Source organism: Helicoverpa armigera, chromosome 23 (genome assembly GCF_030705265.1).
Source record: "Helicoverpa armigera isolate CAAS_96S chromosome 23, ASM3070526v1, whole genome shotgun sequence".
NCBI classification, from domain to species: Eukaryota; Metazoa; Arthropoda; class Insecta; order Lepidoptera; family Noctuidae; genus Helicoverpa; species Helicoverpa armigera.
The window spans coordinates 5,213,125-5,231,633 of NC_087142.1; the positions used below are offsets into that span (position 1 = coordinate 5,213,125).

The window sequence follows — 18,509 nt, forward strand, 5'->3', positions numbered from 1 at the left end:
TTAGCATAGATAAATAACAAAAGCACCTAAAATCAAGTCAAAATTCAGCTATAAATACACAACAAACAAACATTCCCTATACTATGAGACTCCGCACTAATGTATTATCGTTGTAGGTTCAAGTCCGCGTCACATCAGTCAGGGTGGAGGAAAATGTGACTGACATTCCTACTTACGTTAGGGCGTTCATACATTATAGCGTAGCGGTAAAGAACTCGGTGCCACCTCCAATGTGTAGTGTGTAAAGGTGCATCCACCGTTGCCACATTGGAGCACACCGGTGGATTTGTTGGGGTCCCATACACACGAATCTTTCTTCTGGTCTTCTGGTTGCTTTAGGAAATATATTTCTAAGTAAAATAATCTAGTATCCAGGACACTGCAACCTCAGTGCGAACATATGCGAACAGGAAATTCGAACGAAAAAAATTTGTACCCAGGTACATATTTTTTGTTTAATAAGGCTCCATAGAATGCAATATGAATAGTACCGGAAGACGCTGGATGCAGGTCGCCTCCATCAGGTATCTGTGGAGATCTAAGGTGGAGGCCTATGTTCAGCAGTGGACGTCCTATGGCTGAGATGATGATGATGAAGGCTCCTTAGAAAATCCCTCTTTGGACTAGAGTAGCGGTAGATTTCCTTATAGCAGCTGACGCTGCGGCGTAATGTGTAAACGCCCTTACCACTTGCATACTGGGTGAACTTACTTATTGTGTTTATCGGCCAATCTTTGTATGTGTGAATGAGTTGTATTATATAAGGTGCTCGGAAGCCTTTTTATGTTAGAAGTGGGTATTTTTGGCAGTCTTGACGTGATGACGTGAGGTTAAAAATGGAGAAATATCTGGAAGACTGCTCTTATTTAAATATACAAAACATCGTTCGAATTTTATTTATCTATAGAGCCCTTAAATGAGGAAATCATATTTTATATTTCCGTTTTAAGGATAAAAAGTAGGTAATTGAGATGGTCTATCCACCAACAAAACTAGTAAGCATGGAAAGACTACACGAAACTAATAAAAAACTTATTTGACTTTACAAAACAAAACACAATCTAAGTGTTGTATAAAAATGAAATAAATGGATACGCAGAGGTAATAGGTAAACCTCTTCAGTAATACCCTTTTTTGGGTTCTTTGTAATCTTCAAGATATTTTGTGTGTACGTAAGTAACACAAAGGTTTAAGTAAAATCTCTTTGTAAAAGCCCACAAAGGTATATGACTGATCTAATGTGATTGACCTCTTGTTAAGGTTTACAATTCATCTTTTAAAGGTACCTTACCAGCTTAAATTTTTTTTGGGGTCTGGTTCAGCTCCAAACCACTGGCTGGATCCCCATATCCAGTTGATAATGATGCGATTCTAGTCTTCAGCGGCATCTTAATAACACTTATTATAATGTGTATTTGAGAAAGGGCTAGACAAATGATTATAATACTCGAAATTTTTGAAGATGAAAATATATTTTTTCATGTAGGTACTACCTTTATAATGTTTTTATTAATATATGTAACTGTTTTATACTAGTCCCAATTTGTTCTACTAAATCCCTTGTGTAAACATGTTTTATAGTCTCCATTTGAGATAAAATCTCGTCTAATTTGGTGAAGCTCCGTGGTGCCTGGCCATTTGTGTGAATTAATGTGGAACTATTTTGATAGTTGCCGAGAAAATTCACATTTTTGGGTGTCATTCTAGACGTTTTTGGTCTAAATGGCCATACATACACATATTATAGTTTAGTTGTTGATCTTAGTCTTCCCCGCATTTCGAAGAATCTACTTCCCACACCCGGGTAAAAAAGGTCTAATTTAACTCTTATGTATAGTACTTAATTGTAATTTTATCAAAACTCGTTAAGTAGAGGTAGTTTTTGATCGACAGAGAAACAAACATACACACAACGAAGTGTCCCTACTTCATAATAAATTACATAATCAATCAAATCTATAAATCGAAGGATTATAAACTGTTTATATTTGAACCTGCACCCAAAATGTATTTTTCATTTCTATTTATGTGCTTTTGCAAACAAATGCGATTCTGTTCTGTGATAAAACAAGCCATTGTGTACTTTTGCGTTTCTCAATAACCCAATGTTACCGAAAATAGGAACATACATACATACAAACGTACATAGATATCTATTATTGAGTATAGTGACAATACATATACTTACTATAGAAATTATCAGCATGACGTTATACCTATTAAGTATTCTTACATTCATTCGATTTACAAATAATAGTTTGGCCAAGTGTGAGTGGGACTTGAGAATCAGTCGTTTCGAATTTCCGAAACAAAATGTACTATACTCTATCCACGGAAGCAAGAGCTAAAAGGTAAACAAAGAATGACACTTTTTCAAGATGGCGGTATAACCCAACCGATGACAAAATCACAGATACTGCCAACATTTTACACAAAAATGTGACGTTTTGTCATCGGTCGGGTATACCGCCATCTTGAAACAATGTCATTCTTTGTTTACCTTTTAGCTCTTGCTTCCGTGGATAGAGTATAGTTAGTTGGATAGTACTAACTTTTAAAGTCAATACTATTATTCTTTGATCATACAGGTGCCATTAGCCATAAAAATTAATTTCAAAATCCGAATAAAATTCCTGTTTCCAAAAAAAATAAACTCGTTTTAAATTTATTTAATCCATAAATAAATTGCAAAGATAGTAAAATTAGTGGTAAATGACGTAATTTTAGCCGACACCATATTTCTGCAACAAAGTGCAACCAACAGTTTACCGTGCATTATTTTTAATTACTATTTGAATATTAAACTTAGTTTTACGATCAAGAGCTAGCGACTGCGGGTTATAGTTTACAATACCGTGGTGAAGTTACAAGGAGCAGAGAAATATCTATTGGAGATTCCAAATTACGAATTAGTTACAATCTATTTAAAACTACATATTACTGTACACATGCGTAAATTTTATAGCAATCAAATAACTAATATTCATACATTGCAATATGTATGCAGCTATAAGTATGGAGCCGATTAATTAAAACGCTTAAAAATATAGATATTTTAAATCTAGATTCCACAAACGACACGGCGATGCACAGTGCACTAAAGAAATACGTACGAACAAATATGCATATATATTTATATATGTAGAACATGCAACTATTGTGTGCAAACACATTATTCACGACCAAATGTGTTCGATACATTTTTTTTGGAAATTCGCCTTTACTAGTAATTGAAGTAACATCACTACTTTGATGACTTCAAACCATTTTCTTCCCCGAATTTTTAAAAATCTATAAGTATACAAGAGAAACCGTGAAAATCAGCTAGTTCTATAAATTATCAATTTTCACGTTCCGTTTCATGAAACTATAACTTTGTAACAACAGTGAAATTGTTGACTTAAACTTATGAAGAGATTTCACGCGGATTTGATACGGTTCAAGGCCTATACTTAGTTTTGTTTAATGGCTTAATAAATACCATGGATTTTAGGGGTTCCAAACTGTAAGTAATAAGCAAGTAAAGAGTAAGTTTTCTTTGGATTTATGAGTGAGCTGATTTATTTATAAACAGAAGTGGATAATAGACGGCTATAAGTGCATAGTTGAAATAAGAAGCATTAGACATTATTGGGTTTTAAGTTAGATGATAAAAAAATTATAGAATGCATTTACCAAGTACATTCTCATCTCTACTCGAGCCTTTGTAAATGCCCTTAAATCAAAAAGTTCTGAACTACATCCAAATTCATTACAGCATATCCAAAAATCTTGAAAAATACTACCAAAGTATGTTGTTGCTCTATTTCCTCGGTCTTAAGTCAACATACTAAAATTGTCACACTCAACATTTAATAACTTTCTCATATTCTCATCCAAAGCTAAGCGTCTTAGCAGTAAAGTATAAAGCTAAAGACTAACAGACTCTATAAAGCACAGCTAGGGACATGATATTACAACATTTAATGTACCGCGTGATAAAATATTGTCTCATAAAATTACAATGTTAGAAACTGCTACTAATAATACTTTGTTGTAGGGTACAGTAAACTTTCACTACTGGAAACGCTAATTAGGTTACACTCAAAATGAGTTGTATGCTCGAATGCAGTAATGTTTATTTTGTCTCGTGTCGTGTTCACTGTGGTAAGTTTACTTCTTAGTTTTTCGTCTCCTTTTTAAAATAAGTATCTTGAGATTAACTTCCGTCTACCAGCGATATAATTACTTACTTTACTCTAAATTTTCTATGCAAGACACGCATGATGAGTCTTGTCTGTCTGTCTGTCTTTGTGGTTGTAAATGTAATCTTTCGCACAGGTAGTTGTCAATTGTTTTCTGTCTCGCGAATATGCGCGGTAACGTATGTACGACCCGAGCGATGCCGCGTGGGAAAACCAAGTGGAAAATCCACCATTACAATATAAGCAGAACAAAACCATATCTCCTGTCACCGATAAACAACTCGGACTCTTACTATTTATTAATGATTTCTAAAACAGGAAACAATTAAAATAAGCATAGAACGCCCCAAGAGGCGATTTCCTAAAGGTATGCCAAAGTACAAAAAGTCCCATAAGACTACGTTTATTGTCTTCTATTTTAGTTCAACAGCTTAAATACACCAATAAACACCAAGTCTCATTGAACCAAAATACCAATAGCATTCCACAAAATCATTATTATTCAACAAATTCATCGATTTTTCGCGGCAATTACTCTGAGCAATTAGCGGGAATCATTAGGCGAATATCAATGGAATGTCAACCGTAACGTCATACAGCAAAGCTATTAATTGCTTGAGCTGTTTATCAGTAATGATGAATTATAATGCACTTGTATTGGTGACTAATTAGTCGTGTGAATGAAGTGTCTAAACATTTGGGACGTAACAGGAATTGCTCCGATTCCCAGAGGGTTAGAAAATTTCAGTTTAAGGTTTATTTGCACGCTATAATTCTGTTTAAACGTAATTCTGTTTAAACCATTATTATTCTCAAACTAAGAATAAAATAATGATTAAATAATCTTGCATAATAACACCATCGAATTGATTGACAAAATAGAAATCAAGAGCTTTGAGAATCATGAATGCCATGAAACTGAAAATTCTAGTAAGAAAAACAGCCCAAACTCACTCATTATAACCAGTTTTCGTAAAACTATGAATTCAGATAGAGTTCTCTTATAAAAGAGAATAAATTCAAATGTATTCACACGAAACGCATAGCAGTATGAAACTGGATGAAACCGCGGAATATCTGAATATTCATCAAAATAAACATTAGCTAAGCGAACTAAAATAGCTCCAAGCTAGCTTTTGTGTTATTACTTTCAAACTTATGCGTAAAATCTTTTAAAATCCAAGAAAGCACGGGATTTATGGAAGAATGTATGCACGGGATTCTCTTTACTGCAGTTTTCGTTTAGCTAAACGTTTTATCTTTCCTTAGGATCTAAGGAGTAATGTTTAGCTGAGAATAAAAAGGTATCCCGAAGAAAGATGCATCTTTAAATACTTAAAAATTATCTAACGATAACTTTACGGAAAGGGCACTATGCTTCGTCACTTTAAAAAACTATATTATACAGTTCAAATTATTTTAAGGTTGATGGGGTGTGCATCGATAATATAATTTTATTGCATGTTATGTAAAGATTTCGTCGTGTGCTATCATGAAAAAACAAGAAAAAGAGACCACTACGCAAATTTTCCACCACTTTAACTCTCACAAAATTACCACAACCCAACTACGCAACTACAAGAATCCCCTTCTCAGTACAGCCTCCGTTCTTAATTCATATATTCACGCCAGCGTTTCAGGAGCAAACACAGCACTTACTCGTGCAAGTTTGGCCCTCCCAAGTTCCGCAGTCATCCGCACTCTTGCATATTTAAATCCTGCAACTTCCCAAATTGGGGTTAACAGGTTTCGCAGCCAAGATTTTGCGATACCATTTTTATATTTTCTGCATTGTCAGCTTGAAATGTAGAAGTTTTAAGTGGATTGTAATATGCAGTTATATTAACTTTGGTTTCTTTACACCGACTTTTTGGTTAAGTTTTCGTCAACGTGAGGTCTTGAATTCAACTACCGAGTCATCAAGATTATTTGATCTATGTAGAGTTCTAGTTACAAGTTTGACATTGGCATGCTTTCTTTATGACAATAAGCTGTGCATCTGTTGATAAACACAATACAGCCTTGTCTAGCCCTTTGAGGAAAATAAGCACTGTAAACTTTACCGCAGCTTGCGTCGATGGCGACCTTTAAATCAAATTATCATAATGAAAAATGTCTTCGCGAAAAATAAACTTGCGGACTCATAAAACAAAAAAGTTTTCAAGCAATTTGTAAATTTTCTCGTAAATATGAGGTGGAGGTAAAAACAAGGTGAAATTAGAATTGAATGCCTTCGTTTCACAACTGCAGTTACTTCAAAATTGTTCGTGAGTTTTTAACTAACTGAGTGGCTCCGTCTTATGGGAAGGAATTTTAATTTTAGATGGGAACATGGCAGATGTTTCTTCAGCTAAGAATTTTGAGCTTGTTTTTATCTACTCCTTTTTTGTGCTAAATGAATTATTAACAGCCTCAGAAGTTCTGTTTGAGGCCAATTCAGCTTTATAATTCGTTTTATTTTATTTCCGTATCCAAATTCTTTTGAAGTGAAAGTAAATATTTGAAACAATTTTTGGCAATGCTTTTAAACTTATAGTAGGAGTGACCATTGGTGATTCTGTTTTACGAATCGTTTCCTCTTTGTTGATGATAATCTGAATAAATTTTTAAATATTATTTTTTGAGCTCTTGATCTGAGAATCAAACGTAAGTCTACTCAGTGTCTTAGCTTTATAGTCTAGTCTATGTTTTCCTCTGTAATGCCAAAATCCACATTAATACGACTTTTTTACCAGACCAGTAAATTAAACTAAAATGACTTTCATACGTCCAAATGACGCAAAAGCAGGCCATTTCTATTATTCTTCATTACTTACATAACTTTTTATGGGCAGTTTTTGTCAACAATAAAATGACCCATATATTATGGGATAAGACAACACAGTTCGTCTGAAGGTGCCAACATGGTTCCAAGTTTGCGTTAAAAAAATGTAGTAACAAATTAAGAAGAATGGTTCAAGTTAAATTAAAATCTTAGCCGACTCTTGCCGGTAAATTTATGTTTGTTGTCTGCTTTAACCGGGCCGAGATGATACCGGGTTTCTTGTTAAATTATAAAGGGTCTGTCCAATGTTCTTTTGTAATGAGAAAAAATGTTTTAATAGAGAATTAATTAGGATAAGTTCTGAAAGTTATTTTTATAACGGTTGGGAATAAATTGATAATTATAGAACGAGTTTTCGTATTTATGTCTTGCTGTTTCTTATTTCCTGCGAATTGCGTTAAAATATATATGGCTAGGTGCGTTTTGCCTGGTCATGTATATTCCTATATTCATATATTAAATTACTTAGAAGTATTCAGAATTAGTAAGCAGAAGCTTTTCTAAAGCATATTCTCAAGTCCCGATATTTCAACCCTTTCCCACAAATTCCTGCTAGTGTCCGATTCGTAAAAACTTCACTTCCTTTTCCTGAAAAAAAATTCAATGTAATATTTTCACAGTTTCTAATTAGCTTGTAAGTACGCAGAAATAGTTTTAAATATGTATAGGTAATATTCCAATGATTCCGTAACGGTTCTCATTCAGGGAGCAAAACAAGGATGCCGTTATATTTACTGTGTAAATATGCAGTGTAGGAAACTGTTCGCAATGTCATACGGTTTTCTAAGTTTCATTAATTATTACATATACGACATGAAGCTTAGTGATTGCACCAACATTGATTTAGAGTAAAATAAAATAGAATTAAAATTGATCATCCCACCTCGTGTTCCAGTCGTTTCAGACTGCCGTCCCATCGGACTACGACAGTGAAAGAAAAAAGACTACAGTACCCTTTTGTTTGCGCATACGCTTGAAAACTATTATATACAGTTCTTCTTCTTTCTCCTGCCCTGTTCCCAAATATTACTTGGGGTCGGCGCAATATGTCATTTTCTTCCAATTTCCCCTGTCACTCGTCATACTGACACTCACTCCCTTCCTATTTATATCATCTTTCAGGCAATCCATCCATCTTTTCTTAGGTCTTCCTCTTCCTCTCCATCCATCTACATTCATACTTAGCACACACTTTGTTGCATGCGTATCATCCCTCCTCATTACATGTCCATACCACGACAATCTTCTACTTCTCATCTTTTCTGTAACTGGCGCTACTTTCAGACTTCCTCTAATGTAATCATTCCTCACTTTATCCATTCTTGTAACACCACACATCCATCTCAGCATTCTCATTTCTGTTACATGCACTCTCTTCTCATCCCTCTTTTTCAATGCCCAACACCGTGATTCAACCATTATATACAGTTGCTCAGGATATATTAATGCTATATATCCTGAACAGCTGTCTAATCTCCTTCGACGACAACCGCCGTGACCATATAGACCATATCCCTCTTATTATAAAAACTGCCGCAAGTAGTGGTTTAAACCAGACTGAAGACGTCTTGGTTTGTTACGGTACTTACGATAGTCTTTACATCCTTATTACAAAACGTAGACTAAGAGAAGACTGTTTAGTACTTCGATTTGTCTGTGTGTGTGTGTGGTTCAAATAATATCCACAGATTATAAGCAACAAATATTTAAATCATTCGCTCAATCGTTCCGAATTCTATGCGCCGTTCCTTTTTACATTATTTTGTTAAGTCTATTTTGATGAAAAATAAATAACTATGATAATAAAAAAAATATCTCTGCAGTTGAAAATATTACTTTTTATTATTTAAAGGTAATTTTATATTTCTAGTATCTTTTAACGATATACATGATCCAATTATTCTCTTTTAAACAACTATCGAGTTTGCGCGTATAACGGAACGTCAGCGCGTATCCGAGTTGTTTTGTTTTAGGTTAGAAATAATTTGGATTATTTTCATCCCGATTTAAATGATTAAATAAGACATTGTGCATCTAATTAGAACCTCTTCAAAATTAAGTGCACAATAACTTACCTACACACAGAATATCGTGTGCATTAAATTACCAAAAGAAAATGAAACATTTGAAACAACATAAAAGTAGAAAATTATATTTTATTCCGATGTCTATTTATACAGTCAAATGCACTGATACATGTTGGACACTGTTCTTCATCACACAATCTTGTTCCCTTTCTCATCTAGGCATTTTTGTACATTTTAGCAAGCTTCCAGTCTTTTACAAACATTGCATATTACTGGCAGAGATACGGCGTGCAAAACGCCAAAATAGTCTTGAATCTGTAAATAAACAATAGACTGTGTGATAATCTGATATATTTTCGGAGTTTCATCAAAATCTATGTGGTAGTTTATGTGTGGAACATAAACAAACATCCATAATAAAAACTTTGACTCGTATACAATTAATTAGGATGTTTTGGCAAACTACTTGCACTGTAAAGGCTACTTACTTTATGGCGAGCCCAGTTGAGCATCATAGGATCATCCTGGATTATCATCTTGCATTCAATTGACTATTATTTCGAAAAACGTAAATCGATATTTATATCGAAAATTGTCGTCAGGTAATTTGAAGAGATTTTGTCGATGACGCATTCTGTTGGGTCCCCGGACACTCTCAATAGTATTCTAACACATCCAAGTATTCCAAATCACACATATTTATATCCACTTTCGTTTTTTTCATCACAAAACAAATAACCTCAAAAGTAAATAATGTCGGAATTTGACGTTTGTCGACTAAGTACTGCAGTTAAACTAGGGGGCTCGATGGTTTATCTTTTGTACTACAGATAGTAATAGGACTTGCGATAAACTGCGTTTTGTAATAACGTTTTTTCAAGGTCGTACTTAAAGGTGGATTAAAGGTAGTACAAAAGCCGATACTTATTTGATACCGCGTTTTATAATAAGAGGGTATAGGTCTAAAGGTCATGGGACATATGAATGGCACGACACGGTGACTGCTGTTGTCAGGTAGGTTTGCTGCAAGCTCGCTGTCACTCCGCCATTGGTTCTTTTTTTTATATTGACAATATAAAATGATATTTTATTATTTAGGAGTCAAATTCAAATGGCAGGTTAAGGGTTAGAGCTGCGCGGTGCTATGCCATGTATACATATTTTATGTCTTAAAATTACCTGATCATATTTCTGGCCAATGGAAACCCGCTACAACAGCAGCGGGTCGAGCACTAGTTCTCATAATAACAATTGTTTTACCGCTCACCTCCTTTCGGACGGTCCGTTCTAATACTGCGCGGATGCAAATGTATCCCTCCCTGGGAGTGCAATGAGCATTCGCTCTTACTTGCCGACAAATTACTGTGTTCTGTACTGAAGCCGTTTCTTTTAGTCAGTGTTTTTTTTAGTTTGCTTCCTGGCTTGTAGGAAATGTGGGCCTTTTTAGTTCTAATTATTTGAGTTAATATGTTCGATGTTCCTTTGGTACTGAATGGATAAAAGAGGGATATCTGGAAAAAATATTAAATAGTGTGTTCAACTTATTTTGATTTCACTAATTCCATGAATGTGACAATTTCATTCGTTTGTGATCATTTCTTTTTTCAATAACAGCAACGACGTTTCACTCATTTAGGCAATTATTAATCTTTCGATAACATCAATCTATGAGGCCATCCGCCATAATCATATATGCAGGTTTTACCGCTAACATCCCGTACTAGCAAACTAAAAATAAGCAATTATGACTCTTACATGCAGCTTAATCAAACTCAAATTCCAAAAACTGCAACTCTACCCGAAACTAAAACTCCCGCTAAATTAAAACTTATTACCAGTTCGATATTTAATGAAATTCCTGTCCAAAAGGAATGTTCATCTAATTTACTACTGATTATCTGTGTTTGTGTGTGTCTACGTTCGTTTCATTCATTCGGTCGCTCGGTGGCGGTTTGAATCGAAAACTTTTCTAGTTTCAACCGAAAGGAATTGGATTAAACTGGTAACGAGCGGTGGAAACCGGATTATTTGACGCCACCCGATTGGTCGGATGCACTTCTTGCTATTTGTATTAAAATAAATTATTCCGAGCTTGAAATTAAACTTTTGTTTACGATGTTATTGTTTGGTCGTAAGTTTCTGATTATTTTTATTTAACCACAATTTTTCAGAGCTGTACAAACCTTTTTGTTATTTCAGTACCTAGTTCTTTTCGTTCTATTTGAAAAAAACTACTGTAAGATATTTTTGTTCTCTTATCACAATCTTATAATGAGACGGAACATTTGCTAGCTGCTAACTAGAAATTAAACGCAAAACTGTTTACACAAAGACAGTCTAGACCGTAATCAAAGTATAAAAGGAGCAATCGAATTTTCTGAGGATATTAAGTGATGTGATACATTTCTGAAGGCGAATTTTGTGTATCTAAGGTCTAGCCTGTGGTCCCGAGTTAGCAAAATTGTTTGAAAACACCATCTTCCGTACCTCGAGAGTAACCACCCACACACTACAGACTAAACAGTCGGCCGACTGTTGAGCCAATTTTTTAAGGAAAATCTTGAATTTTTTAATGAATTCTTGAATTTTTAAATTTATTTTATATCTTTGGTATTTCTTGTATCAATTATATCTAAACTGCCCGTTTTCAAAGTATTCTCCAGATAAACTCCATCCAAAGGTTGTCTGAAAGAAATCGCTGATTAGAGATAAGATCGCCCATTGCACTCTTATTTGTGTTTTATGATTTCCTGTATTATATTGTGTTAATTTTCTTGGTGTACAATAAAGAACAATCTAATCTAATCTTGATTCCATTCACAGTTTTCAGTCGGTCTGAAACCGGGCTAAATACTTGATTATTGTAATGTGCGTACTACCATTCATCTTCATACTGATTTATGAGCCCAAATAAACTATCGGCCGACTAAAAGTATACCGTTTGCACTCTTGATGAAAACAGACCTGCTAGATGAATCGTGAGATTTCACGAAATATTTAAGTTTATTTCTGTGAGTAATATGATTTTAATCCGAGTGGATGTTATTTGGATTACTGTGTGATAGAATTTGGGAAATATATGACGATAGTTTTTTTGTCAAAGAAGTTTAAAACTTGGTATTTATTCATTTATTTATAGGTATATACTTAGATACACTCATTTACCATCAACCAGCAATAAATGCGCCTCAATAAATCATAATATTTACTCGTACAGGTTTGTACATAACAACTGAACTGAGAATTGACGTTTCGAGGGCAGCCATAAATTTTTGTATGCTGTATATTTGCATAAGTTTTCTTTGTTTATTCCGAACATTAGACATATTATTGCAGGGTAGAATTTTGTAATCGTGTTTATCATGCTATGATAACGATTGAATTGGCTACATAATTAGTGTCGTCATTATTATTATCATGTGATCGGTACACGGTACCTACTCTTCATTCATAAAAAGTCCCTTAAAAACATACAAACATACAAACATACAAACATACAAACCTACAAACATACAAACATACAGGTGAAGCTAATAAAAAGCGTGTAAAAAATACGAGCGCATTACCTAATCAACCCACAAACCCAAACATAATCAAAAAACAATAACCCAAAGATAAAAGATTAAACAATACTTAGAACAGCACACAAAACATAGCAAAGATCATACCAACTTAAGGAAGTTGCCTTACAGTTTTACAACACCCTGAGTACAAAGTTCCCGAGTATTCCCGAGTATTCTCGAGAGTTCAACAATTAAACCGACGAACTTATTCGCTTTAATACTGTGTCTGCAAATTATACAGTTTAATCTGACTGCTTAGCGAAACTTTGCACTATGGAGTCGGTAGCGGCTTTCGTAAAATCATTTTGTTTGCACAATTTATTTGTCAGTTCTGCTTTTGAATGAGGGTTTTAGGTTTCAAGGTTATTTGGACAATATTAGGCAATCATTTTGAAGTTTTTGAGACTTACACTGACAATGAGAAGTTAATATTAAAACTCCTGTTCCTTGCATATAGGTATGACAGATTGTCGACAGGGTGTCCACGTTTTTATATATTGCTAAAAGTATATGTTTTAACCTATGTTTTTTCTTACTTTGCTTTATTTTATGTTTGAAACTTTTCATAAATACCTACATATAAATGACCGTTTAAAATCAGTAATAACTTATTTTGTTTCTGAGCTATTCTCAAAATAATAACATACGAAAATAGAAAAAGTTGCCACTCCGAAAATAATTAACTCCTCCTTGCATTGTTTGTCCACATATCTGCGTTATTTTTTCTGCTGGCAATGATCAAAGGAGTCCTAAAATGAGTTTTCTGTGGAAACGCGATCCGTTTATCTCTGTTCTCGGGGAACGTATTATGTTCACAATTTTATCTTTAAATGTTCTGTATCCTACTCGTAGACGAAGCTTAGTCCATGTTTAGTTTTGCGAGATTTTTTACTAAGATATAATATTTACCTGTTTTGCAACATCGCTTAATTTTTTTTTTAATGAATAAAAAGCCCAAATTATATAATTTTACTTTACATACGTATTTACAGGGTATATTATGAAACGTCAAAAAAATAATATACGGGGACGAGTTAAGAGCTTCCTTCCTTTTTTAAGGCGGTTAAAAAGTATGCGCACGCACGGTTCTTAAAAGTTGATCCCATGGATACAAACTTTGTTCCACAAAATTACTCTTTTATTTAAAAGCTTTGCACACAAAAAATAAGAATACAAAATCTACAGTTTGCCTTTTTTTACCCTAACGAATTATTTTTCAAAAACTTTTCCTGAATTTATGCTTCACCGCAGTGCGTGTATATTTTTATCCATATCGGGCAAAAATCTAGTGTATTTCGAGACTACTAACCGGTTACTACATGAAATCCCATAGTTATATCTTTATTGCTGCTTAAATTCAACCTGGACCCATTTTTACGTGTCTTCTGAAACCAAAACCAAGGACCAAGGACCGACCCCGCCAAGTTGTTTAACTCTATTATCAATAGACCCGTACTTAGCCATTTGCTCCTCTTTTTACCACACCGTCTAAGAAAACCATACCTAAAACTTCTTAAATAAGGTTTTCTTTCATCAATGCTTCCTACAACAAGTAAATGCCCATTGTCATAAACAGTTGCCATGGCAACACAGACCGTAATATTTTATTCATGCTGTGTGTTGACCCAAACGTTTTTATACAAAGGCAATTCATTTAATATGAAATATGTATAAGACTGTTACCTTATGCCCAAATGTTGTAATGTTACTTTTTAAGTCTGGATTAATTTACCAGCGGGTATTTTTTGGTTTAAAATTAACGCGTTTAACCTACTTGAAAAAAAAGATACTTTTTAACTAATATTATTACCATAAGAACTTGAAGTATTGAAATGAAATGCTTAAATCAATATTTTAAGCTACGATCAGTATATTACCATGCGTAATCACACGTCAAATATGGTCTATGTTATGCCAAAATTCTCACACGTATCTCCCGATAAAGGTAAGTACACGCATTCTTATCACTTCAAAACAAAATCGAATAACCCTATTGATAATTCCAAACGTTAAACCTAAGGTAGCAACAACCAGCAACCCTTGACGTCTTTCCATAAAATATTTACGACAAAAAGATAGCTAGGGCGAAATGAGCGAAACATTTTAGTGGTTTACATGCCGCTACGCAAATATCTTTTACGATTTGTATAGTACGCCACCAGAATTTGTAATACGACGCGTATCGGTGGCTGCGTATGACAGTTTTGAAGTGTCTACGATTTGCCTTCGAGTAGTTTTTAGTGAGGCGTGAAAGATTTTTTTCTTGTAAGTTTGTGGACATGCGTGAGTGGGGTGAATATGATCGGGGTTTTAGTGGATGTGTTTATAGTTTGAATGTGTGTTTTTATATGGTTTACAGTAGTTTTGTATTGTTTAGTAGAATAATCTGTTATCTGAGGTCGTATATCTACACGGCATTTTTTACTTGCATAAAGCAAGCAGATTGAAGTTACGTAAAGCAAATGTAACTGTTACAGAATGGACCAGCACGATAATAGATTGGCCTTTCTTTTTGTAAGCTAAGTAAGTCTAAATAAGTATTGCCCTAACATACGGAGGCCAACGATTATGTATTCGTGTTCTTAGTAATACAATTCTTGCCTTTGAAAACAGACAATATTCTACACAATAGTTATAAAAGAAAATCCCACATTACTTCAACACACAATACTTTGCCAGCAAACCGAAATGGCAGTGGCTACAACTGGGCCACAGTGTGACCGCTATCGAGACCAGGGTCAACAAGCCGGAGTGCCCGTCAAGAGGATAACTGGGATAGTCGGATAACCCGGATAGTTGGATAGTGGATAGTGTATACTGGATAGAGGATGGTAATATACACTGCTTACTAGTGTCTCCACCGCTAAGTGGGTAAGCGGCAAGCTTGTGTATTTTTGTCAAGAAAACTTCAGCATACAGTGTCACAGTTTTAGATAGGTGTTATTGAGATTTCAAATGAAATTTCTTTCAAGCTGCTATATGAGAAATACTTAGTACTTAATGTTCAGTAATTTTGGGACACTTCAGTGAAAATCTCATGCTTATTTTGAGAGTAGGTATATGGAAATTGGTTTGTATGATTTTAGATCTTTTTAAAGGAATCATCATTAATAATTACAGACCAATATTGCAAAGAATAATCCAGATCCCACCCAACACTGCAAATACAGCATCCACAGTCAAACACAAAAATATTTCCTCTCTTCAAAAAAACCAGTTCCCCAGCGGCGATATTTAGCTAAACTGCCAAAAACCCACAGCTTTGAATTTAAAGATTCCAATAGCTTTTGTAACGATCAAAAGCCGCCAATAGAGAGTTTAAAAAACTATTCTCTTCACGAGTAGATAGTCATACAAACGATGCAGAACTCCCGCTAAATTGCTTTATTGTCCGAAAGTCAGGCGCTGTGAAAATAACAGTTGGTGGTTAGTGGCGGAGTTATATTGCTGGTGAGGTACTGGGTAGAAGGATGGTCAGCAATGAGGAGGATTTTGAAACCAGATCGTTGCAAGTATTTATAGTTATATTTTTGGGATCACTACGCTATATTGATTCTCTGTACCTACATTTCTTTCTGCACTGGTAAAAAATAATTAAAACTAAGATATGAGAATATTGCCCTGCGCCGTATAATGTACCCCAAATTATGTAAGTATGTACCTCCAGTTTTTTCAGAGGCGATTTTCTTTGGCGAGGTTTAACTATAACTACCACTATTGAATTTCATTCTTCTTTTTGGTCTTTTCATTTTCCTTTATAATAGGGTAGTGTCCAGGGTCGAAATAATGAAATAATATTTAGTCCGCTTTTTAGATAATCAAAAAATATTGGATACGTATTTTTTCTTTTTTTAATTAAACATAAAATGACAAAGATAATACACTTCAAAAATTAGGGGCCTTTTACGTCACAGTGTCCTGAAAATTGTAGCAACTTGTGACGTCACACTCAACTTTAACACGCTATATCTTAACAAGTTCTGATCCAATTTAAAAAAGAAAAAATACGTATCGCTTAATTTTGGACAATCTACAAGACGGACTAATTATTATTTTTTAGGAAACTAGCCTATTCCATATTTTTCTCTTACGCGGCACCTTGTTTCGGATCCACATTTTGTCACCAGACTATCGAGGTCGTTACCCTTCAATCCAAAGGAAGGTTTTTTCAATAACTTCTTCTATAATAATCCAAAAAGTAAGCTGGCTCTCTTAAAGTGCAGTATGTAGACATTCATAGACACACCGCAATGAATTCGGAGCGATCGCTGCAATCGGACTGATATAAACAGTTCGTTCCTGAATGTAACATTTGTTAGTTTTCTCCTAAACTCTCACTGTTTGTACAAGATTCATTGGTACGTTCATTGAAAAACTCTTTGAGTATGGAAATGATTGATTTGACTTTGATTATACTGGAATGATCTTACCGGCATAATCTGAAATGGTAGGCATGGTCTGACCATTTTTTGGTGCCGTTCACAATCCAGTCAGTTTCCTCTCGAAAATTGACAGACTAGTCTAGTCAAGTCTGAAAAAAAGGAAACAACTGAAAAAAAGGTATACCCCTAGGTATAATCTAAAAGGTCTTAAATCCGCCCCAAAAATAGTAAAACTGAAATGGCATCCCATCATCATGTCTTTGCTAACTAAAAACCCGAATACCATATAAAAAGTTTAAAAGGCTACATAAGAGCAGCATTTATAGATCATGTCGATCACACGGCAAACAACTTTAAAGCCATATTCCCATCAACGATAAATATTTGTTGAACAACCCTATCCTTTTCTATCCTGCCATTAAAAGGCAGTAGGTAAGAAGGATCCGCAACACTTTAGTGCGCGCCTGCCTTCTTATTGCCATTTTCTTCTATAGTTTAGCTAAAAGGTTCCAGCACAATAGATGCTGGTCTTACTACCAACATTATCCTCTTTAAATAAGAAGTATTGCATGGAAAACAGAATCAGTAGCGGAGGTGCCATAACGGAAAAAGTCCTAAGAATGCAGCGCGCCAAAATGCGGATGTGTGGGGGAAGAGAAACCTGACTGTCTTCGCCCTTATTCTTTGGACCCGATCATTTTTTGTAATACCTACCAAAAATCATTGACAGATGTCTACTGTTAGTTCACTCATAACTGATTGTTTTGGTCATGCTTACCTTGCGTGTTTGACCTAGAACAAGGCGCCTGACCTACCTGCACTACGGTATCTCTGGTCATCTTTCCTTACTCCGTGGATTATGATATTCTGCAGAAAGCGACGTCACAAAGCGGCAAAGCGGCTGCAAGCGGCTTTGTTTACAATATCATGCGACGTTTTATTGACTTATTTTGTATTTGTGTTTTAAGATTGAACCACCCTTTTGAGTGGAAAGATAAGGTTTTATGGTGAGATGGTTTGATAAAGTATTTTGATGTTTTGGTTTGAATTTTTTATTTATGTAGTTTTGAACACGATTTGATTGTAATGATGTAGGCGATACGAGAAAAAAATACTAAGTCTTTTATTATTTTGAGTCTATTGAAATTTTTATTCTACAACAAAAATCTTTCACAAATATTGCGTATTCAGCACTAATATCTACATGCAAAAATCAAGAAAGACAATTAAACACTGATATACCTGAGTATACATATAATAGAGGTACTTATATGATCTTAATCCTTTTTCTTTCCTTAAAAAAATCTAGGTACCAATTTCCCTAACATCCCACATAATAATTCTGGTCTATAAAATAGTGTTTAAAGCAAGTTATTTATATTCTCAGTGCGGCGCTGCATAATTCCAATGTATTCTGGTTTGTAGTGGAACTAACTTCTAAAGTTAAACGTGTTACGTCGGCGACAGGCCCTAAATATGTTTCATGTTTAAATTTCCTTACGGGGTTAAACGATTGTCGATTGCCGTGA

The 18,509-nt window shown here is 34.6% G+C and overlaps 1 protein-coding gene and 1 long non-coding RNA gene across 2 annotated transcripts in view; both read right to left on the bottom strand.

The window, feature by feature from the left end:
* Nucleotides 1–18,509, bottom strand: part of LOC110380730 (uncharacterized) — a 222,030-nt gene that overhangs the window by 44,870 nt on the left and 158,651 nt on the right. The gene's annotated exons all lie outside the window — the stretch shown is intronic.
* Nucleotides 9,147–9,997, bottom strand: LOC135118544 (uncharacterized). Its single transcript, XR_010277660.1, has 2 exons — nt 9,524–9,997; nt 9,147–9,350 (listed from the first exon to the last, which is right to left on the bottom strand). It is a non-coding gene; the product is annotated as an uncharacterized LOC135118544 (long non-coding RNA).